The sequence below is a fragment of the Saimiri boliviensis genome, chromosome 21 (genome assembly GCF_048565385.1).
Source record: "Saimiri boliviensis isolate mSaiBol1 chromosome 21, mSaiBol1.pri, whole genome shotgun sequence".
Classification (NCBI taxonomy): domain Eukaryota; kingdom Metazoa; phylum Chordata; class Mammalia; order Primates; family Cebidae; genus Saimiri; species Saimiri boliviensis.
The window spans coordinates 3,898,792-3,921,541 of NC_133469.1; the positions used below are offsets into that span (position 1 = coordinate 3,898,792).

General features: G+C 44.0%; 1 long non-coding RNA gene across 8 annotated transcripts in view; it reads right to left on the minus strand.

The window, feature by feature from the left end:
* Positions 1-2,860: 2,860 nt before the first annotated feature.
* The window catches only part of LOC120361497 (uncharacterized), a 40,526-nt gene continuing 20,636 nt past the window's right edge, over positions 2,861-22,750 (minus strand). For 4 of the 8 annotated variants that reach the window (XR_012515492.1, XR_012515495.1, XR_012515494.1 and 1 more), the window contains 3 exons: positions 14,646-17,179; positions 5,645-9,597; positions 2,861-4,654 (listed from right to left, as the gene is read on the minus strand). This is a non-coding gene — a long non-coding RNA (uncharacterized LOC120361497). Of the gene's footprint in view, positions 4,655-5,644; positions 9,598-13,198; positions 17,180-22,750 lie in introns of all 8 variants that reach the window. The other 4 variants (XR_012515497.1, XR_012515496.1, XR_012515491.1 and 1 more) reach the window with 4 other exon arrangements.

Here is a 22,750-nt window from a genome sequence, read left to right on the forward strand (position 1 = left end):
ACAAATCCTTTGTGCCCCAGTTTGGGGTGTGGGAAACAACTATAATTAAAAATCAAGAGAGCTTAAAGCACAAGACGAGCTTTGCAGAGGAGGCCACAGGCTAACCCGGGCTAGACGACAAGGGCTGAGCAGGAGCCTGCCAGACGAAGAGAGGCTGGAGAGAGAGCAAACAAATCGCCTTCACTGACGAGAAGACAGGGACACTAAATCAGAACGGCCCTGGAACCTTGCTGCCACCAGGCGCACGGCGTTGTGGCCAATGGTTTCTCGGAGACGTGGTTTGTGAACAAGCAGAGCAAAAAGCACGGTGTCTCCTTGACGAGCACAGGTCCAAGAGTCCTTTTTCGGAGTGTTCATTCTAGTCCCACAGTTCTAACCCAGGACAAGTAGTTTCATTTGTCTACACCGCCTTTCCTTCATCTGTTAAAACAGAATCGCCCTCCTGCCCACTTCCTGGGGATGCTGTGAGAACTCAGTGCTATGACTGCATCACCCAGAGTCCCTAAATATTAGCTCCAGAAATATTAGCTCCGATCATGGTTATCTGTCTCTCCGACTTCCAATGCTGTAAGAGCCTTAGATTCACACCCGCTTGTATCACCAGCTCACAGGTGAACCAAGTGTCCGACGAGTCACATTGAATAGGAAAGCGGCACATCGCTTGGCATGAAGGAAGGGAACGCTGTTCCTCGGACTCGCCCGCACCTGCGAGCTTCCTTGCCTCTTCGCTCCCGGGTTAATGCCGCTGCTGTGCCTCCTGTCCCAGAGGCGCTCACCTTCGCAAGAGTGGCACCTTTCAGGATGCCTCTCTCCCCTTCTCTTTGGCTTCTCCGTAGATCCTTTCCCTCTGCATTTTAACATGCCCAGAGATTTCCCACTTAAACAAGAATGAAATAACTCACCCTTTCACCCCACTGCCCTCTCTAGTTTTCTTCTAGTTTCTAAACTTTGATTGTCAGCCCAACTTCTTCTTTGTGGGGGTGGGGGGAGGGGGAATAGACATGTGATAATGATATTTTAATTATTTTTTTTTTGAGATGGAGTTTTACTCTTGTCACCCAGGCTGGAGTGCAATGGCACAATCTCAGCTCACTGCAACCTCCACCTCACGGGTTCAAGTGACTTTCCTGCCTCAGCCTCCCAAGTAGCTGTGATTACAGGCATGTGCCACCACACCTGGCTAATTTTTGTATTTGTCTTAAGTAGACACAGGGTTTTACCATGTTGGCCAGGCTGGTCTTGAACTCCTGACCTCAGGTGATCCACCCGCCTCGGCCTCCCAAAATGCTGGGATTACAGGTGTGAGCCACTGCACCCAGCTGGTTTTAATGATTGTTTTAAGATTTCCTACTTAAGCAGAATACAATCAGAAGTAAAAAAAAAAAATGACAATTTTTTTCCACTCAGGTTTTTAACAATTGGAAAGCATAGACAGTCTCGACAAAATTTAGGGAATGAGTTTAACGTTCTAATTTTCAGCCTTCATTGTTCACCCTAGATTTCTTTCCCTTTTTTTTTTTTTTTTTTTTTTTTCTTCCTGAAGTTCTGGGACACGTGCGGAATGTTCAGGTTTGTTACACAGGTATACACGCGCCTTGGTGGTTTGCTGCACCTATCAACCCGTCAGCGAGATTTTAAGCCCCACATGAACTAGCTATTTCTCCTAATGTTCGCCCTCCCCTCACCCCCACCCGACAGGCCCGCGTGCCTGCATTTCCAAACTTCTGCAAGTTGCTTACACATGTTCTATAGCCCCTCTTGTTCTCACTTCCCAGTTCATTGCAAGAGGCTCCAAAACCCAACTCTCCCTTCTCCACACGGCTTCCTCCAGGGTCACCACTGACTGCTTTTTTCCTTTCTGATTCCAAGAGATTCTGTAAAATCTTCATCTTACTTGTCCTTTCAGTAACATTTGGGACCCCCCTAACCATTTTCTTTCTTAAAACACTAAATGCCCTTCTCCTAGTTTTCATCCTTTATCTCCAGCTAACCATCCTCAGTGTCCCTGGGTGGCTTACCATCCTCCAGTGACTTGTTTTTTTTTTTTTTCTTCTGGAGACAGGTTCTGGCTCTGTTGCCCAGGCTGGAGTGCTGTGGTGTGATCTAGGGTCACTCCAACCTCCGCCTCCTGGGTTCAAGCCTCAGCCTCGAGAGAGCTGGGACTACAGGCGTGTGCCATCACGCCCAGCTAATTTTTGTATTTTTAGTAGAGACAGGGTTTCGCCATGTTGGCCAGGCTGGTCTCGAACTCCTGACCTCAAGTGATCCTACCACCTCGGCCTCCCAAAGTGCTGGGATTATAGGTATGAGCTGCTGCTCCCAGCCTAGACCTTGATTTGAGTGCAAAGGAGAGTATGTGTGTGTGTCTAAGAGAGTGACAGACTTGGGGGAAGGAGGCTGCATGAAAACGGAGAAAGGGGGGAGAGAAAAAGGGAAGAGAAAGGGAGAAACGGGAGGAGGAGAAGCGGAGTGGGGGAGCACCAAGCATCTCCCCAGCACCTGGAACCTTCTGGATCCTGTGTGGCCCTGGAAATGATCTGCCTGTGGCTGCGGACACGGAGACTTTAGGGTGCCATCAGAACACCCTCATTTTGCGAGACCTCCTGGGCCGTTAAGCTTCCCCATCTTGTTCAAAACTGATGGTGGCTTTCCCAAGCTAGCTTTCATCTGCCTTAAGATCGTCAGAATTACCTAGTACCTTCCCTTTTCCTTGCCTCCTCGCATCAATGCCAGTATTGCTTTCAGACCCTAAGGACTGCTGTCTTTTATCACCTTCTCTTTCATAATGAGTTAACTACACACACACACAAACACACACACACACACCTCTCGGGATCAGAAAAATAATGTGATCTGGAAGGAGCGTAAAAGCACTTGTAAACTTTATTTATAAACCACATACAGTCTAGAAAGAGCGTCAAATATTTTCTTTCTTTCTTTTTTTTAAGACAAAGTCTTGCTCTGTCACCCAGGCTGGACTGCAGTGGTGCTATCTTGGCTCACTGTAGCCTCTACCCCGCTGAATTCAAGTGATTCTCCTGCCTCAGCCTCCTGAGTAGCTGGGATTACAGGCACCTGCCACCACGGCTGGCTAATTTTTGCATTTTTAGTAGAGAAGGGATTTCACCATGTTGGCCAGGTTGGCCTTGAACTCCTGACCTCAGGTGATCTGCCCCCTCAGCCTCCCAAAGTGCTGGGATGACAGGCGTGAGCCGCTGCGCCCAGCCAAATATTTTCTTAAAAGGTAGAATCTAAAGTAATTCAAGGGCTGGGTGTGGTGTCTCACGCCTGTCATCCCAGCAGTTTGGGAGGCCCAGGTGGGTGATCATGTGAGAGGAGGAGTTCAAGACCAGCCTGGCCAACATGGCAAAACTCCATCTCTCCTATAAACACAAACATTAGCTAGGTGTGGTGGTGGACACCTGTAAGCCCAGCTACTCGGGAGGCTGAGGCAGTAGAATTGCTTGAACCCAGGAGGCGGAGGTTGCAGTAAATTGAGATGGCGCCACTGCAACTCCAGCCTTGAGGACAGAGCAAGACTGTCTAAATACATAAATAAAGTCATTCAAGCAGAATTTTAAAATAAAGTCTTCTCCAATTTTTTTCTGAGCAAGGAAAAAGAAATCGGTATTTGTTGGGGGTGCACAAAATGCCCAGGACTGCGCTACACCCACCTTGTGTCTCAGTGGTATGTGATCTTCCTAGCAACGCTTGGACACAGAGACCAGCGTCCTCATTTTGCAGATGGGAAAATAAAAAGGGCCTGGGAAGATGACGTGCCTTCACTGCTGAGTAATGGAACTGGAATCTGAGCTGAGCTCAGTCTTTTTCAAGTGCATTAGACTTTCTCCACGCTAGGAAAACTTCCTCATCTCCGACTTCCAGGTAGACTCGGGTTAATAAGTGTCACGTCACAGAAGGCTGTAGCAAAGGCCACAGTGAGGAAAGCAAGGATTTCAGTACGTCAGTTCCACCTTTTCTGCCCATGGCTTCACAAAGCAGATGGTTTGATAAATGAGCTTAATGTTTTTGTCTAGAATTATTCTACCTGAATGTATGGAAGCCAAGGACAGCCCTTCACCTTCCGGTAAAATCCAGGCCTCAATTTATCTTGCTCCCTCCATCTTAATCTTTAATCTCTTCATTGAGGGGGAAAAAAAAATGCTAAGTGACTCTTGTCCAACATGAGCTTAGTGGTCAAAGGCAGAGTAGAAATTACTTAGATGATGCTCATAGTAACAATATACACATGATAACAGCCATATTGTTCAGGATAAAGTGCCGGCAGCTAAAACAGACTCCAAAAGACAGTGACTCACGGAAAGTCCTTGTCATAGAGTAGTCCCAAGGTTTGGGATAGTGAGAAAGCTCATGAAGTCACTCAAGGACCCAGGCCCTTTCCACCTTTGCTCTGCCATACTGCAAGGCACTGTCTTCTCCCATGGTCAGTGCTGGGTGGGAGCACATGCACATTCCAGCCTGTATGAAGAGGAAAGACCACCGCTGCAGGATGAGGGCTGATCTTTCGTGCTGGGATGGCCTGGAAGCTGTACTGTCATCACTGCACACGATCTGCACTTGGCCACAAGGTCGCACTCGCAGCAAAGCAGACAAGAAGTGCAGTCTCTCCCTGAGCCCAATGACAATGCTCTTCCTGTGGAAAAAGGGAAGACCAGATTTTAGTGTCCAACTATTAACTGCAACGTCTGCCACAGTAACAGTCATAGTTTACATCTGTACTTTGTGTTAGAGTCAACCAAATGCTTTCCTACCCTCCGAGTCACCTAATCTAACAACAAACCTTTCAGTAGGCACCGTTTCTCTCCTGTTATACAGGAGAAAACAGTACGACACGGGTTAAGGAAGTAGGGTAAGGCCTAAGTTGGCGTTTTAAATGCTCAGTGGGAATGAACTTCCTGTGGTGACTAAATATTGGCAGAACCCAAGAGAAAAGCTTGTTGAGTCTGGTCCAGCCCGTATATATTAAGCAAGTACTAGGGACCTAGGAACTGAGAAAACAGAATGACCAGGCAGGGTCTTTGCCCCTAAAGATTTCACAACCGCTGGGGAGAGCGAAACAGTGCTTGCAATATATAGGCAAGCCTTGAAGATACTGTGAGCATTGCAGGTTCGGTTCTAGAATAAAGCAAGTATCTTGATAAAGCGAGTCACCCAAACTGTTTGGTTTCCCAGGGCATACAAAATGTATGTTTATAGTATGCTATAGCCTATTAACTGTGCAATAGCATTACGTCAAAAACAATGTGCATACTTAAATTTAAAAATAGTTTCTTGCTGGCCAGGCGAGGTGGATCGTGCCTGTAATCCCAGCACTTTGGAAGGCTGAGGTGGGCAGATCACAAGGTCAGGATCCAGACTGGCCTGGCCAACATGGGGAAACCCTGTCTCTAATAAAAATACAAAAATTAGTCAGGCGTGGTGGTGTGCGCCTGTAATCATGGCTATTGGAGGAGCTGAGGCAGGAGAATCCTTTGAACCTGGGAGGCAGAGGTTGCAGTAAACCAAGATCGTGCCACTGCACTCCAGCCTGGGTGACGGAGTGAGACTCTGTCTCAAACAACAACAACAACAACAAACAAACAAACAAAATAAATCTTTATTGCTAAAAAATGCCAGCAGTCACCTGAGTCTTTAGTGAGTCATGGTCTTTTTGCTGGCTGAGGGTCCTGCCTCAGCGTTGATGGCTGCTGATTGATCAGGTAGGATTGTTGAAGGTTGGTTTGGCTGCAACTGTTTCTTTTTTTCTTTTCTTTTCTTTTCTTTTTTTTTTTGAGATGGAGTTTCGCTCTTGTTACCCAGGCTGGAGTGCAATGGCGCGATCTCGGCTCACCGCAACCTCCGCCTCCTGGGTTCAAACAATTCTCCTGCCTCAGCCTCCTGAGTAGCTGGGATTACAGGCACGCGCCACCACGCCCAGCTAATTTTTTGTATTTTAAGTAGAGACGGGGTTTCACCATGTTGACCAGGATGGTCTCGATCTCTTGACCTCGTGATCCACCCGCCTCGGCCTCCCAAAGTGCTGGGATCACAGGCTTGAGCCACCGCGCCCGGCCCCAACTGTTTCTTAAAATTAAGATAATGATAAAGTTTGCCACATCAATTGACTCTTCCTTTCACGAAAGACTTTTTTTGTGGAACTTCTATATAATATTTTAAATCCTTTAGTGTCATTTGAACAACGTTCACAGCAACTTCACTAGGAGTAGATTCTATCTCAAGAAACCACTTTCTGGAAGGTTAATGATAAGACATTATGAACGCAAAGAAGGGAAGAACAGACACTAGGGTTTACTAAAGGGAGAGGGTGGGAGGAGGGGGAGGAGCAGAAAACGTAACTATTGGGTACTAGGCTTAATACCTGGGTGATGAAATAATATGTACAACAAACCCGTCACACGTTTACCTATGTCACAAACCTTCACGTGTACCCCCCAACCTAAAAGTTAAAACACTTTGCTTATCCACAAGAAGCAATTCCTCATCCACTCAAGTTTGATCATAAGGTTGCAGCAATTCAGTCACATCTTCAGGCTCCACTTCTCATTCTAACTGTCTTGCTGTTTCTACCAGATCTGCAGTTACTTCCTCCAGTGAAATAGAAAACCCCTCAAGATCATCCATGAAGGTTAGAATCCACCTCTTCCAAATTCCTATTAATATTGATATTTTGACCTCCTCTCATGAATCACAAGTGTTCTTCATGGAATACAGAATGGTGAATGCTTTCCTCAACGTTTCCAATTGACTTTGCCTGGACCCATCAGAGGAATCACTATCTATGGCAGCAATAGCGTTATGAAATGTATTTTAAATGATAAAGAGTTGAAAGCTAAAGGGAGCAGGAGTATGAGCCAGAGTGGTCGGGTGAGCAGCTTGGCAGGAAGGACAGTTACAGAACAGGGAACTAAAGGTGACTCAGGTCAGAGCAGGTGATCAGGGTGAATCAGGATGGAGCAGATGACTGGCGGAACCGATGTGAACTACCGATTAGAACTGGTGGAAAAGGTGGTTTACTTAAACGATGAAGAAGTTGAACTTCAAAATGGAGGACAAAGAACTAAACATACTGACACATTGATTCTTTGAAGAGAAATTCAGAACTGACTGTATCCAACAATTCTCTCCCGTTGGATTTTTTTTTTACAGCTCTTTCTCTTCAAACTTCCTTAACATGTCTTGGCTTAGTTAATTAGCCTAGCTTATTCAGCTTCTCTGAATAAGGTGGAGGAGAGTTAAGGGAGGTTTTAGTAAGTGCTGCGTTTGTGAGTCTTTGCGACACCCAACCAGAATGCGTACATCCACTACAGGGCTGTGAGAAGAAAGAATTGAGGCTATGATTCCCTTCCACTCACCGAACCGTTTTTCTAGCCACCTTGTGAAGGGGTCATTTATCCCTAGGTTGGGACAGAGCAGTTAGACCTTGCAATCCTGTTGTTAAACTTCCATCGGGGAGGTATCGTTTGAGATGAAGGTACAACACTGAGTTTTAATCATGATGCAAAGTCCTCTTTCTGCTAATATCATGTCTAAAGCTCTGCTATTTTCCCAACTATCTGGCTAGTAGCTCCTAATTGCTCAGCTATTCCTTTAACAGCATCTCTAGTGTAGTTAATAAACCACTGTTGGTTGCAATAAATGTAATTTATCCAATCTACGTTCTCTTTTTTTTTTTAAGACGGAGTCTGGCTCTGTCATCCAGGCTGGAGTGCAGTGGCGCCATCCCAGCCCACTGCAACCTCCGCCATCCAGGTTTAAGCAATTCTCTGCCTCAGCCTCCCGAGTAGCTGGGATTACAAGTGTGTTCCACCACGCCTGGCTAATTTTTTGTATTTTTAGTTGAGATGCGGTTTCACCACCTTGGCCAGGCTGGTCTTGAACTCTTGATCCACCACCTCGGCTTCCCAAAGTGCTGGGATTACAGGTGCGAGCCACCGTGACAAGCCCAAATCTACGTTCTTAATGTCACCTACCAAAATATTGACTCGAGTCTTGAAGCCGCTTGATCTCAGCCTTTAAATTTATCTGGTACTCTTTGTGGGACTCCAATTGCATCTATAAATAAACGTGAGAGTCAAAACACCCATAAGGGGCTTCTCTTGCTTTACGATGCTGTGTTTTTCCTTTCTCTGGCTGATGAAATGCCAGGGTCAAAGGCATAGCGAATTGGACCAGAGCACAGTCAAGTCCACCACAATACCACCATACATCTGCTTGGGGATGAACAAGGGCTGGTTGGTAAGCTCTCGAGAAGTCTTAAGCTCATTGCATCACTTCAGGTCTCCAAGGAACGCTGTTTCCTCCTTGTCGTGAGACACGTGAAGTGAACTTGGTGTTCAGGGATGGAAGCTGGATGGTCCTTGCAGGCTGACCCGCAGCGTATTGCACTTCGGGATATAGCAGAGAGCGAGCTTGGCATGACTTGTTACCCCAGGCTGTAGAATCCTGGAAAAGAATTACCATACGGCCCATGTCTGGTCGACTGGAGGACCGTCCTAGTGAAAAGGGAGCATCTGGGCCTCTGGTCAGCCGTGCACACAAGTATAACAATCGCTTTTGTTTAATGTAGAGATGGAATATTTGATTCATTCCAACCAGGCATTTGCATCTTGATATCCTGTCTCTATTGCTAAAGCTGGTTTTAAATCATTTACTTCCACAACATCCACTTTGGTCCTATCACTGGGTATGGAAGAATGACAGTTTGATGAGAAAGTCCAAAAGGAGAAGAGAAGGAAGGGGGTGAAGAGGATGAGGGGTTAATAAAATGCATTTCCAAAGATCCTTTGAGGTCTGTGCCAGCAAGTTGGCTCCTGTGCCACAGAAGGGACCTAAGTGGGTCAGGACTGGCAGAGTCTAGTAGAGATAAGAATAGAGAGCTGCACTGGATCGCACTGATACCGTTGACAATTAGAAGGAACGCTTTCTTGGGTAAAACGGACGTATGGTTTTGGAGAGGTGAAGCCCTTTGAGTAAGTCCACCCTTCTCCTCAGTGGCCCATTGGACATCGTCCCAGGAGGGACAGTACCATCCTGGAAAGTCGACCTTAGTTCCCAAAATTCGAGAAATGTTGGGGGCTTGGTTTCTATGATGCAAGGGTCGTGGAGGTCAGAAGTTATTTTGGAAGGACATATATTTTTCTGAGGAGGCCAGTTGCTTTCGGTTTTGGAGAGCTCCACAAGGTGTGGTGAGACAGGCATCAAATGTGATCGTTGGAGGAAAAGGTGACCTGGTTACATTAATAATGAGGTGGTCAGCAGTAGAACACGGAAGGAAGGAGTAATAAAATAAACGAGGGCCGGTTAAACTTTTCTTAGCTTTAGTTTGGCAGGGTTTCCCCCCGGGACTATGGCCCATGACTCCAGAGTGGGCAGAGCTTTCTCGACTTGGGTGTGATGAGTCCACCCTCTTTCTGTCTGGTCTGCGGTTTCAGTAGTTAGGAAAACTAGGTAAGGTCCTTCCCAGGCTGCTTCGAGCTTTTCCTTCTCTCCAGCTTTGGATGAGGACATGGTCCCCAAGCTGATGCTGGTGTACTGGAAGCTCTAGGGGTGGCAGCTGCGCTGAAAGACCTCTTAGTTCTGAGGGAAGAGAAAGTGGAAGATACACCGAGTATATAATTTCTGAGAAACTGATCTTTTCTTTCAAGTGTAAGAAGATCAGTGGTAGAATGTAGATAAGCATCTTATAAGGGGATAGGCCATGTCTTTTTGGGGAGCAGTTTGGACTCTCAACAGGGTGATAGGCCTTTCTACTTTTCCTGATGAAGGTGGGTGCCAGGGAGTATGACATTCCCACGTTATAGCCAGTACCTGCGTTAATTTCTTAATGCCATGTGCAGTGAAATTAGTCCTATTATCTGAATCAATGTTTTTTTTAATTAATCTAAACCTGGGTATAATATTTTCAACTGGCCGGGTGCGGTGGCTCACGCCTATAATCCCAGCACTTTGGGAGGCTGAGACGGGTGGACCATGAGGTCAAGAGATTGAGACCATCCTGGTCAACATGGTGAAACCCCGTCTCTACTAAAAATACAAAAATTAGCTGGGCATGGTGGCACACGCCTGTAGTCACAGCTACTCAGGAGGCTGAGGCAGAATTGCTTGAACCCAGGAGACAGAGGTTGCAGTGAGCCGAGATCACGCCATTGCACTCCAGCCTGGATTACAACAGCGAAACTCCGTCTCAAATAATAATAATAATAATAATATTTTCAACTAATGTCTTGACTACATTATTAGCAGCTGTACTTAAAAAGAGAGTACTTCTACCTACTGAGCAAAGTGATCTACGATTACTAAGACACTTGAGGCAACCAATTGGAGGCATCTCTGTCTCATCGATCTGGATGCTTTGGAATGGCCTTAAGCCTGGATTCCTTCCCCCAAGGGGTAATCTTTTCATAGCTTATTAGTTTTCTTAACTACTAAGCAACTATCTGTAACTTGTTTGGCCTGGGTATAAATTCCTATATACCCATAAACTCTTGAAAACTGCAGTACACATGGCCTGGGCCCCCCAGTGGGTCCCTTGATGCAGCTGGAACAAGATTTCCCTCCTAAAGCGTTTGGATAACATTTCTTTCTGGTCTGGCACTATCCATTTTCCTTCTGAATTCCCTTTAGCACCTATTTGTGTTAGTTTTTTAGACCAAAGAAAGCCAAACACCATTTTATATCCGACAAAGCTTCCTGTATGATTTTATACTACATAAGCTGAATTTCACCTTTATATTAGTGTGCTATGAATGTTAAGCTCAATTTTAATAAAATCTTGGAGACATATTTATCCAATCTTAATGTCTGACCGTAAGTTAAGATTTTTATAGACTCTTTTTAACCCTTTATATTTTTTGTTAAAGAACAGGTTAGTGCTTTAAGAAAAACCTGTTTTGCTTTTATTTTAATGTCCAGTTTATAGAAACACTGGATGGCACCCCTTTAACTTTAGCTAATATGTTTACAGACACAGAATTTCCTTTATAATTAACATTTCAAAACTTGCTTAAACCTTTAAAGCAACTGTTTAGCCTTTTAATGTAGGTAAATTTACATTCTTATGCCTCCTTATAATCCTTTTACCAAAAGTATATTTTGCTTTCCTTACACACCTGCCTATAAACTGTTTCTTCAATAGTTGTACATTTAGGAGGCCAATTACTTTTAAATTATACAATATGTCATGGATAAATTCTCTTGGATAACATTTTTCACAACTTTTAACCTTTGACATGCCTTAACTTTCAGACTTCTTGTAAACATCCCTTTAAACAACCAGCTAATTTACCTTAGGTCAAGAATTTACCATATAAAATTCTTATTTATATAAGTTCTCACCCACCTTTTTTCTTATTGTCAAAGATGAGAACCATGTTTTTTTTTTTTCCCCAAAGCGAACTTTCTTTATGTCTGTGGCTTAGACTGCCGAAGGCCACAAGATTGGAACTTAGGATAATACATGTTACACTGTTAACTTTCATCAAACTTTACTTTTGTGGAAAACCTTGTAAGTTGGGGATTTTAATTATGTGCTAGGTGTAGAGCCTAGGGCCGATACAGAGTGCAGATGAGGTCTGCACTTAACTCCAGGTGTCCTAGGTTTTACTTAGCTGTACAGGAGGCCAGTTGTGCAGCTAAGAAACGGTAGCCTGTGTGGCTATCTGATCAATAATTCTAAGGCAGCCGTCCCCAACCTGGCCCGCGGGCCGCATGCGGCCCCCTGAGGCCATTTATCCGGCCCCCGCCACACTTCAGGAAGGGGCACCTCTTTCATTGGTGGTCAGCGAGAGGAGCACAGTATGTGGCGGCCCTCCAACGGTCTGAGGGACAGTGAACTGGCCCCCTGTGTAAAAAGTTTGGGGACGCCTGTTCTAAGGTCTTGCACTAACTGGTATGACCCGTCTGGCTTCTTTACAGACAGCATTGGAGTGTTATAGGGAGACAGACATGCAGGGTTCATCTCGGAGAAGACCTTTAATGATCAATTCTAGGTTTTAAATTTATCTTGGCTTTTAAAGGAATAGGGTATTGCTTTCTTTTTATTATTTTCCTGGGGACTTTAAATTTAGCCTGATCGAAGGAATCTGTCGTTTCCTCAGTTCTCGTTTTTCTTGTTGTTTTTTTTACCGTATCTCGGGATGGCTGTGTTCCCTGTCTGCAGCGGTGAGCAAGTTTAGGGAGGGGAGGAATTTTCCCGGATTAATACAGAGGCCTAAGCCACATTTTAGCATTAAATGTCTCTCTAATAGGTTTATTCCTGCCTCTGGAATTAACGGAAATTTAGCATTAGTTGATTTGCTGTTATATACGACTTTTATTCTTTTTCCCATTTGGGACATTCTCTTCTGAAGTGACCTATTTTAAATTTGAAACATTTGTTTTGCCCTTTCTCTCCCTCTGCCTCTGGCTTTCTCCCTCTGCCTCCATCTCTTTCTCTCTCTCCGCCTCTCTGTCCCTCTCTTTCTCTGACTCTGTCTCCCTCTTTTTCTCTTTGACTCTCTCTCTCTGCCTCTCTGCGTTACTCTTTTGTACCCTTTATATCGCCTGGAAAGTGGGGGTCTAGGTTCTTCACAGGTTCTGGCCCCCTGGGTACTTTGCTGCGGAATTTTTGCCTTCGGCTTGTTTTTCTTCGTCTCTTTTTACATATACATCTACCTTTTCAGTTCTCTCTCTTTTGTAACTTCCTGATAGTATCTGGCCAATTATTAGTTACAAAATGAAGCTTTAACATCCTGCATACATTCTCATTTGCTCTTTGAGCCTTTCTATGAATTTTATAGGTCCTTTTATTATTATTTTAATATTTTAACATTAGGCCTAGGGGACTATTAGGGGAAAATTGCTGCTAGCTTTATTCTTTTCTCTCTTACCTTACTTGGGGTATTTGCCATCTTGATGGTTTTGGGGTGAGGTTCAACTTCCCTTACCAAAAATTTCTCGCCTTTTGGGATGAGACCCAATTTCCCCTACTGGAAATTTCTCATGTCCTCTACTACCGGAGGTTTGTGTGAAGATCAGTCCCTCCTAACGGAGATGTCTCCCCTCTTTCTAACACTCCAAGCCACTCCAAGGAATAGTTCATTGACCCCCGTAGCTTTTCTTGCCTTGGTATGTTCCAACCAAGGAATACTTTACCCCTCCCCTTCCCCCCACGCCCCCTTGGTTCCCACCAAGGAAATACCAGCTCCCGGCATTGTTTCCTTGGTCTGTGCGGAGTTGCCTGGTCACCACGGTATTTGTAGGCCTTTTTCTCCCACGTTGTTGAGAGTCTGGATTTGTGGGTCTTGATTCCTTACCCCGGAGGCTGCCACAGTGAGGCAGTGGGACACGTCTGCTCGCAAGAGAAGACCCAGGACTGCCCAGAGAATGGCTCCCTGTACAGGCCACCACTTAGTTGTTGGATACAATGAGTTCTAAATTTCTCCTCAAAGAATTAGTATGTCAAGGTTAGGTGTGGTGGCTTACTTACACCTGTAATCCCAGCACTTTGGGAGGCTGATGCAGGTGTATCATGAGGTCAGGAGGTCACAGCCAGCCTGGCCAAGCTAGTGAAACTCCATCTCTACTAAAAGTACAAAAATTAACCGGGCATGGTGGTAGGTGCCTATAATCCCAGCTACTCCGGAGGCTGAGACAGATAATTGCTTGAACCCAGGAGGTGGAGGTTACAGTGAGCTGAGATCATGTCATTGCACTCCAGCCTGGTGACAGAGTGAGACTCTGTCTCAAAAACAACCACCACCACAACAACCACAACCACAAGAATCAGCATGTCAGTAATGCTCAGTTCTTTGTCCTCCATTTTAAAGCTTCACTTTCTTGTAGTTTCAGTAAACCTTTTCCGCCAGTTGTAATCACTTCACATCTGTTCCCCTGGTCATCTGCTCCATCCTGACTCATCCCAGTCACCTGCTCTGACTTGACTCACCTTTAGTTCCCTGTTCTGTAGCTGCTCACCCCACCACTCTGGCCCATACTCCTGCTCCCTTTAAAATAGCCAGTTGGAATTAGCTTAGACTGGGTGGTTCAACCCTAGTGAACGAGGGCATGGCACAGCAGCAGGGGCTACCTGTGTCAGGGATAAGAACCCCTTCCCCTCTCTTATTCAGGTGTACGCTCGCCATTGCTCCATCTGTGAGACGCACCCTTCTATAGAAGTAAATTGCCTTGCTGAGAACATTTATATTTGAGTGCTACTTCTTTTGTGGCAGCAAACATTTACATATAATAAGGGTTCAAAGCCAAACACTGACTTACCTTTCTAGCTATGAAAGTCCTATTAATAGATAGCCTATTCTTGCAGAATAAGGTTGTTTCATATATACTGAAAATTTATTGGGCTGGGTCCAATGGCTCATACTGTTCCCCTGGTCATCTGCTCCGTCCTGTTCCACCAGTTCTAATCAGTAGCTCACATCTGTTCCCCTGGTCATCTGCTCTGCCCTGATCACCTGCTTTGACCTGAGTCACCTTTAGTTCCCTGTTCTGTAACTGTCCTTCCTGCCAAACTGCTCACCCCACCACTCTGGCTCATACTCCTGTTCCCTTTAAAATGGCCAACTGAAATTAGCTTAGACTGTGAGGTCCAACCCCAGCCAACAGGGGAAGGGCACAGCAGCAGGGTCTACCTGCTCAAGAGGATCACTTGAGTCTAGGAGTTTGAGACCATCCTGGGTAACATAGTGAGACCTTTTTCCTACAAAAATATAAAAATAAAAATTAGCTGGGTATGGTGGTGCACATCTTTTGTCCCAGCTACTTGGGAGGCTGAAGTGGGAGGCTCACTTGAGCCCAGGAGGTCAAGGCTGCAGTGAAATGTGATCATGCCACTGCACTTCGGCCTGGGCAACAGAGTGAGACCCTGTCTCAAAGAAAGAAAATCTGTTGTTAGTGTAGCCACCTGCATCAGAGAGCTCAGCCAGGTCTTCTGGATAACTTGCTGCAGCTTCTGCATCAGAACGTGCTGCTTCGTCTTGCACTTTGTTACAGACATGGCCTCTTTCCTTAAACCCGATGAACCAACCTCTGCTAGCTTCCAACTTTTCTTCCGTAGCTTCCTCATCTCTCTCAGCTTTCACGGAATTGAAAAGTTAGGTCCTTGCTCTGGACTAGGCTTTGGCTTGGGAATGTTGTAGCTGGACTGATCGATTTTCTATCCGGACCACTCAGACTTTCTCCGTATCAGCAATAAGGCTGTTTTACTTTCTTATTCCTGTGTTCAAAGGAGCAGCACTTTTAATTTCCTTCGAGAACTTTTCCTTTGTATTCACAGCTTGTCTGTTTGCCACGAGAGGCGTAGCTTTTGTCCTATCTCAGCTTTTCATTTCTAGCTTTTGATCTAAAGTCACAGATGTGCAACTATTCCTTTCATTTAAACACTTAAGAGTCCACTGTAACGTTATTAATTGGTCTAATTTCAATATTGTTATGTCTCAGGAAGAGGGAGGCCCAAGGAGTTGGAGAGAGACGGACGAACAGGGTTTGAAGCAGCACTCACAACACACATTTATCGATTAGGTTCACCATCTTCTATGGGTGTGGGTCATGGCAGCCCAAAACAATCACAGCTAGTGCCCGACTTACGACCACAGACCACAATTGGTTCCGACAGACCGGTCGTGGCATGATTTGGTCGTAACACGATTTGGTTGTAAGTTGAGTAGGCTGTATGTACAGTACTGTGAAATGATGTTATAAAAATCCTTAAGTCGTATTTTATCATAATTTTCTTTCATTCTTGTTATATATCATAATTTTCTTTGTTCATTTTATGCCATTTGTATCATCTCTACACCATTTTGTTTCTTATTTTTACGTTCGTCAGGTTTAAGTAAAACACTGCATTACCAGTACAACTGGCTTCATATTTGCAAAACATACAAAAATACAAAATACAGGTGTAAAAAATACCATTGGAAACATTTTCCCAATTGCAAAACATATCAAAATATATAAACATGTATGAAACCTTTTATTGGCCGCTGGTGCTTGGCTGCGCATCGTTGATGTCGTCATCTGAGGCAGCAGTTGGGGTTACCGGAGTTGGTTTTTTCATAAACATGGTGAGCTTTGTCTGAATTGTATGTTTCTTTTTTTCTTCATAAATTTCACGATACGGACGAAACACATCGTGCGCCATCCGTTCAATCCTTGCAAATCGTTCAATGTTTGGGTCCATTGCTTCGAAATGTGTAAGAAGTTTATTCAGTAAAGATAAACCGTCTGATAATCCCTTAGTGGTGAACTTTCTTTCTGGCTCCTCCTCTTCTTTCTCTGCTTCTCTTCTTTCTTCTTCCGCCACTCTTTCTTCTTCTAGTTTGATTAGCTCTTCATTTGTAAGTTCATCAACATTGAAAATCTGTTCTGCGAGATATCCCTCATCAGTAATTAATTCATCCAGACTATCAGCAAACTTACGTGCTCCTTCCTCATCCGCACTCGCTGCTTCTCCAGTCACTCGAACACTGTGCATTTGGAATCTTTTCTTGAATCTCTGGAACCAGCCGGTGCTTGCTACAAATTCTTGACTGTAATCTTCTCCAGCACGCTCCTTCAGAGTCTGAAATAGACTTCTCGCCTTCATCTGCACAGTAAAAAGACTTAATGGTGTCCGTTTTTGAATTTGGTCTTCCATCCAAATATATAGCAATTTCTCCATTTCATGGATGGGCCCACTTCGTTGCTTTGTTATAACTGTTGATCGCATGGGTGCAGAACCTTTCACAGCTTCGCGAATTCTTTCTTTATCTTTCAAAATTGTCGACACAGTCGAGTGTGATAATTTCATATCACGTGCGATCACATTCACTTTCTTTCCTCCTTCGTACTGCTTAATTACTTTCATTTTCGTGTGGAGATCGATGGCCTTTCTTTCCTTCTTGGCAGGCTGAGGCTTAGACAAAGACAATTTCCTCTTGGTAGACATCTTGGGAGGGGTTTGATGAAAAATATCCAAGACACAAAACACAAATTGCTGTACCGTGTCTGGATAACAGTTGAAATGGTGCACGCGGAGATGGTAGTGCTGCCGGAAGCCGGTCCGCACCGTCGTACGCCCAGCTGGGCAACGTTTGCGCTGCCAGACGCGGAGCAGTCGTGGCTAGCGATTGTGGTCATAAAGTCGAATGGTCATAAATTGCATAGGTCGTAAGTCGATCAATACCTGTATAAAACAAAGGTCAAAAATCACTGATCACAGGCCAGGCGTGGTGGCTTATGCCTGTAATCTCAGCACTTTGGGAGGCTGAGGCTGGTGGATCACTTGACGTCAGGAGTTCGAGAACAGACTGGCCAACATGGTGAAACCCATCTCTACCAAAAATACAAAATTAGCCAGGTGTAGTGGCACACGCCTGTTGTCCCAGCTCCTTGGAAGGCTGAGTGAGGCAGGAGAATCACTTGAACCTGGGAAGCAAAGATGGCAGTGAGCCAAGATCGCATCATTGCACTCCAGCCTGGGTGAGAAGAGCGAAACTCTATCTCAAAAAGAGAAAAAAAAAAAGATCAGTGATCACAGATCACCATAATGGATAAAATCATAATGAATCATAATGAAAAAGTTTAAAATATCATGAGAATTAGCAAATGTGACACAAACACAAAGTGAGCACATGCTGTTAGAAAAAAGGTATTCAGAGACTTCCTTGACACGCGGTTGCCAGAAACCTTCAATTTGTGGGGGAAAAAATGCAGTATCTGTGAAGCGCAATAAAGCAAAGCACAATAAAATGAGGTGTGCTTGCAGCGTGCAGGACAGAGAGATGGACACAGAGAAGGGAACGGACAGATAGGGGTCATTCAAGCTAAGAGATGTTGAGAAGATACTGATGATGTCTGCTGTGCAAACAACAAAAATGTAAATAAGCTCTCCTCCCATGAGTGGAAAAAAACCCAGCAACTCTAAAATTCTCTGGTAGAAAAATAGAGAGGTAGATTTTTTTTTGTTTTCTTTTGTTTTGAGATGGAGTTTTGCTCTTGTTGCCCAGGCTGGAGTGCAATGGCACGATCTCGGCTCACCACAACCTCTGCCTCCCAGGTTCAAGTGATTCTCCTGTCCCGGCCTCCCAAGTAGCTGGGATTACAGGCATGCACCACCACACCCAGTTAATTTTGTATTTTTAGTAGAGACAGGGTTTCTCCATGTTGGTCAGGCTGGTCTCGACCTCCCGATCTCAGGTAATCCACCTGCCTCAGCCTCCCAAAGTGCTGGGATTACAGGCATGAGCCGAGAAGCAGGGTTTTAAGGAAAAAATGAGGCATCTGAAAGAAATTAGCTCTCCCTTATGCCCAGCCTTATACCCTCTCACCCCACCTTTCCTGTGGGTGTCACCTGATGCTCCTGGCCACACAGCTGCTCCGTGTGCCCCTGGTATTCCATCCCAGGGTTACCCTGACACTGCTGTGTGAGACGCCCGTGGGGGCCTGCAGAGTACTCATGCCTCTGTAGGAAGTGAGTTAACATCCCACAGGTGACTCTCCACTCGGAGATAGTGCCAGTGGGTAACTGCTTCCTTCTCTGCCACCAGGTGCAGTCTTAGGCATATTCTGCACATTCCTAAGGAGTCTGCAGAGGATCAAGTTTGTGATGGTTAATTTTACCCGTCAGCTTAGAGGGTGTTTTTGAGTGAGATTTACATTTAAACTGGTGAACTTTAGGTAAAGCAGATTTCCCACCAAAGTCTGAGTGGGCCTCAATCAGCTGAAGGCCCACATAGAACAAAAAGACAGCGATGGTTAATTTTGTTTGCCAATTTGACTGGATTAAGTGATACCTAAATAGCTGTCAAAGGAGTCTTTCTGGGTGTGTCTATGAGGGTGTTTCCAAGGAGACTGGCATGTGAGTTGGTGGACATGTGAGGGTGGGGAAGATCCACCCTCAATCCAGGCACCATCCAATCAGCTTGGGGCCCAGATGGACCAAAAGGCAGAGGAAGGGCGAATTTTCACTCTCTTTCTTCCAGAACTGGGACACCCTGCTTCTCCTGCCCTTGGATATTGGGACTCCAGATTCTCCAGCTTTTGGACTCCAGAACTTTCACTAGTGGCCTCACCCCCACAAGGCTTTCTGGTCTTAGACTGAGGACTACACCATCAGCTTTCTTGGTTCTGACGCTTTCAGACTTGGACTAAGCCACTCTACCAGCTTCTTCCCTGGTTCTCCGGGTTGCAGACAGCCTATTGTGGGACTTAACATCCCACATCTTGTGGGCCAATTTCCCTAATAAATCCCCTCTCACAATATATCCTATTGGTTTTTCCTCTCAGAACCCTAATACAACTCAGCCTTCCAGAGCAAGAAAGCATTCAACACAGTGCCTTCAGATTTCAACTGCACCACCAGCTCTCCTAGGTCTCCAGCCTGCCAGCCTCAACTGCAAACTTTGAACTTGCCAGCCTCCATAATCTCATAAGCCAGTTATTTACCTCCCCACCCCCGACACACACACACACGGTTTTGTTTCTCTGAAGAACCCTGATTCACACAGAGCTCCGATGACCACAGCAGCAACCAACTCGAGAATGCACCTTCTGATTGGCTTTGCCCTCCTTTTGGAAGAGAATCCACTTTCTGGATTTCCTGTTAAACTCTCAGAGTCTCTGCAACCACGCACTCACCAAAATAAACTAGCTATGTACAAACACTTAACTCAGGCTTGCTTTCAAGGGGAACCCTGGCCAGGATTGAAAGTTTATGTGTGTACTCTAGAGGGCAAGCAATACACAAGTGCATTCACGACTCAAAGGGAGCCTTCTGTGTTTTCTATTTCCAAGCATCCTGAGATCCAGAACTCTAGCCCAGAGCCCGAGACTCGAGCATAATGGAACAAATGTTGGCTGGATACTGCCCACTTTCCTAACAGGATTACAGTTCTCTTCTCAAGGAAAAAAATATCTATATCTATATCTATATCTGTATCTATATCTATAGATACAGATAGATAGATAGATTTTTTTTTTTTTTGAGATGGACTCTCTCTGTGTTGCCCACAGGATGATGGAGGTGCAGTGGCGCGATCTCAGCTCACTGCAACCTCTGCCTCCTGGTCTCAAGTGATCTTCCTGCCTCAGCCTCCCAAGTAGCTGGAATTACAGGTGCCCACCACCACAGCCAGCTAATTTTTTGTATCTTTAGTAGAGACAGCGTTCTCCTTGTTGGCCAGGCCGGTCTCAAACTTCTGACCTCAAGTGATTCACCTGCCTTGGCCTCTCAAAGTGCTGGGATTATGAGAGTGAGTCACCGTGCCCACCAACAATATTCTTTTGTATCCTTTCCTCTTAACTTGCTTAGCATGTGAGAAGTGTGCAAAAAGCTGAACCAAAACGAGTATTGCATTTTAAACTTTGCCCACGTGTTGTCATGATGTAGATACACTGTAGGCTTTGTTATTGTTCAAATGGTATCTTATTTGATGAATACAAATACAAACAGTTTGGCTGAGAACTTGAGCTCTTGTTTCAGGTAGGCCTGGCTCTGAGCCTCAGATTCCACTAACTAGCTGTGGCACAATGTAACCTTTCTTAAAAAAAAAAAAAAAATTAGATTTGCATGCTGAGAAGAACCCACCTAGAATTCCCTTCCCAGCTGAATGTCAATAAAAGAACAAGGAAGAGAAGAGTTTGTTTTTCTTAACAAGATTAAAAGAATACCACTGTAAAGATTCTCATTGAAAGAAATTCTACAGTATTTATTTCAGAAAGAAACACTGAAAAGAGAAAAATGTAAGAAACAATGGTGAATAATAATGGGTAACCATGTAGGCAAATCTAAGTAAGTTTACTGACAGTATTAAAACAACAGCAAATTGTAACTAATCTGAATATAAAAATGAGTTGGAAGTAAAATAATGGATAATAATAACACATAATTTTTACTCTGAGCAGGGCAACAGGAGGTAAAATGACATATAAGACATGAGATGACATATAAGTCCTAACAGGTGTTTGGATTAAAGCATTTTAAATGCTTGGCATTATCAAAGACTACAGTAAAGATACTGATTAATTTCAGATAAGTCAAAAGTGAAGGTTAAATATGCAAATTTTAAAAACTTCTACCCAGTGGGATGGGGTAGTTGAGAAGTGGGTATAAAGAAAACTCAATCAAAACAGAAAACAAAAAGAGTCTTTTTTAATCAAATAAACAATAAAAATGAAAATTAGAAAGTACAATGTTATACAGTATCTACAGTCACAATGATTGAAAACAAAGTTTCCACAAAAAACAGAGACTCACAGACTAGATAAGACAAGAAAAATTAATCTATATACCATTGAAAGAAACACACCCAAAGCTAAACCATCTAGAAAGACTGAAACTGAAGGAAGCAGGGGGTAAGGGGAGAAATAGATTTACCTGTTTCTATTTTACCAGACAAATATGAACAAAAGAAAGCTTGTGTAGTTATTTTATTCTTAGAAAAAAAACCCAGAAGGACAGAAAGTATTATCGGAAATAAGAGGCTGTAATAAAAGGAACATTTCCCCACAAAAGTATAAAAATTCTGAACCTATTTTCAACCTAACAACATAATCTCAAAACATACACCAAAAATGGACAGAATTACAAGGAGTAACTGGCAAATGCACATCAACGTTGAAGAACATATAATTTTTCCAAGAACTTTTACAAAAATTGGCCACATACTAAGCTATAATGTCAAACTCAACAAATGCCAAAAATTGGTATTATAAAGACCAATTTCTCAAATCCAATTTAATAAAAATAGAAGTCATTAATAGAAAATAAGTCCAACATGTCCATCCAATTGGAAACTTGAAAAATAAACTTCAATGAGGGTCAAAGAAAAACTCAGCAACTATCATTTAGGACTAAATAATATTTTTGAACATTCCTGAATCGTACCACTCCTGACCAATGCTGTTAGACAACACACACACACACACACACACACACACAGACACTATGTTGGGGATGAAGAAACAAAACTGTCATTAGTTGCAGAAGACGCCAACAAAAAAAAATGAAAGAAGATCAAAGACGAGACTTAGGTAGGAAAGAATTTAATTAGGCTGCAGCATGTAAGATGCATGTAAAAGTATCAATTGTATGCCTATATACTCACAACAAATGGCTGGAAACTGTCTTTTAAAAATTTATTTTATTGATTGATTGATTGATTGATTGATTGAGTTGGAGTCTCACTCTGTTGCCCAGGCTGGAGTGCAGTGGCACAATCCTGGCTCACTGCAACCTCCGCCTCCCAGGTTCAAGTGATTCTCCTTCCTCAGCCTCCTGAGTAGCTGGGACTATAAGCATGTGCCACCATCCTCGGTTAGTTTTTGTATTTTTTGTAGAGACAGGGTTTCACCATGTTGGCCAGGCTGGTCTCAAACTCTTGATCCACCCACCTTGGCCTCCCAAAGTGCTGGGATCACAGGTGTGAGCCACCATGCCAGGCAGAAACTGCCATTTTTAAAGAACTACAAAGTATCTAAGGTATCTAGGAATGTATCAAACAAAAGAGGTACAAAATCTTTATGTTGAAAATTGTAACATTTCTTGAATAACATAAATGGAGAAAACCTCCCATTTAGAAGAGAATTCTCTCAAAACTAATATTAAATATTAACATTAAGCGCAGTTTCACATAAAATCTCAACAGGGTTTACTGAAGAACTTTTAAATGAATTCCAAAACGTATACGAAAGAGCAAAAAGTCAAGTACAACTGAGAACATTTCAAACAATGTGAGACTTCCTTTGCCAGTTATCA